Source organism: Egretta garzetta, unplaced genomic scaffold (genome assembly GCF_000687185.1).
Source record: "Egretta garzetta isolate BGI_Z169 unplaced genomic scaffold, ASM68718v1 scaffold45, whole genome shotgun sequence".
In the NCBI taxonomy this organism is placed as follows: Eukaryota; Metazoa; Chordata; class Aves; order Pelecaniformes; family Ardeidae; genus Egretta; species Egretta garzetta.
This window is the reverse complement of record NW_009260028.1, coordinates 10,677,895-10,679,355: the sequence shown is the minus strand read 5'-3', so window position 1 is coordinate 10,679,355 and position 1,461 is coordinate 10,677,895. Positions and strand designations below refer to the sequence as shown.

Here is a 1,461-nt window from a genome sequence, read left to right as displayed (position 1 = left end):
CCGCCATCTTCCTGACCGTGATTATGAATTACAGTCACCCCGGGGGCTCCCCCCGCCCCAGCCAGCCCCGGACTCACCCCCCCGTCTCTCCCCGTGTCTCTTGCAGAGCTCTACTTCCTCATCGCTCGGTTCCTGACCACCGGGCCCTGCAGGAGGGCGCTGAAGGTGAGTACCGGGGCGCCGCACGCTCACCTGGGCGCCCAGGCTCAGTCCCCTCGGCCGCTCGCCGCCGCGGAGAGGCTGGAAGGGGAGGTGTGAACAGCCGGTCCCCCCGTTCCCCCTCCCCCTCCCGAGCCCTTTTGCGGCAGCAGCCGCTCGAGAAGCCGGAGCCCCGCTCGTCCCTAACTCTGTATTTTTCCCCTTTTCTCTGCAGGTGCTGGTGCAGGAGCTGGAGCAGCACCAGGTCTGTGTGGGCTCTGATGAAATCGCCTCTCTTGCTGTAGTCAGAAGTTTCCTTTACTTTACAAGTCATTCAAGTTTCTTCCACTCTACTGTCTCAACTTTTTCCCCTCAACACGCGTTGTTTTGGATGTGATCTCCTTTCCCCTTTAACCACTCAGTTTTCTTTTTTTTTTTTTTTTCTTCCCTTCATTTAGTTGCTTCCTAAAAGGTTGGATTGGCAAGGAAATGAGCATTATAGAAGTTACGAAGAATTGGTGAGACTTTTTTTTTTTTTTAAAAAAAAAAAAAAAAAAAAACCAAAAACTTTGAATTAGGATGCTAACATTGATGATAGACCTTTAAAAGTAGGCCCAAAGCTTTATCTTCCAGTTTCATTCCGACTGTATTAAGACATTGGAGTTATTTTGGAAAGGGCCTTTAATTTCTTTATATTAGACTAACAAAAACACAAGCGGTGTTTTAAATTGAGGATATTGTTTACATAGCAGAGGTGGAGCTTGGCGTTGTGCATTGGTACATGCCACTGCCTACGTATAGGGAAGAACCAATCTGAAGCAAGGTTTCAGTTCAGAGTTTCATGAGCAAGTTTGTTAAGCACGTTTTGATTTGACAGTATTTATTTTCTGGTTGGCTTCCTTCATCAGTCCCCTTCAACAGATTAGGAAATGAAATCGCTGTTCAGAAATCAAGGGTTGGCAGTTCTTGTGCCTATGAGTATGCTCTTTATCTCTGGCTGCTCACTGGTCATACCTTTGTTTCTAAATATTAGAAAGAGATGAGTGATCTCTCAACAGCATGTACTTTATGCCTTCTGCAGCTGATTTTGTTTGCTCTAGATGTTTTAACTTCTAACCTTTTCAGAATGGAAAGCTGCCTTTCTCTTGGTATTTTATTTTACTGCTTCTGAAATGGCACAGTATATTTGGCATTTGAATCTTGTGAAGCGATGGCCTGGTGGTGCCTGCCCAGTGTGGTTTTATTCCGCTTTCTTGTAGTTGATCCTGCTTCTTGAAACAGATGGTTATTCTTGCTTTCCTCCCCACCTCCTCCCCCCCCCAT

The 1,461-nt window shown here is 46.6% G+C and overlaps 1 protein-coding gene across 1 annotated transcript in view; it reads left to right on the top strand.

Annotated features, from left to right (window-relative positions):
- Positions 1–90: 90 nt before the first annotated feature.
- Positions 91–1,461, top strand: part of BRWD1 (bromodomain and WD repeat domain containing 1) — a 59,930-nt gene continuing 58,559 nt past the window's right edge. Inside the window, exons 1-3 of the mRNA XM_035896535.1 lie at positions 91–165; positions 374–403; positions 597–656. The gene's annotated coding sequence lies outside the window, so the exon portion shown is untranslated. The remainder of the gene's footprint in view (positions 166–373; positions 404–596; positions 657–1,461) is intronic.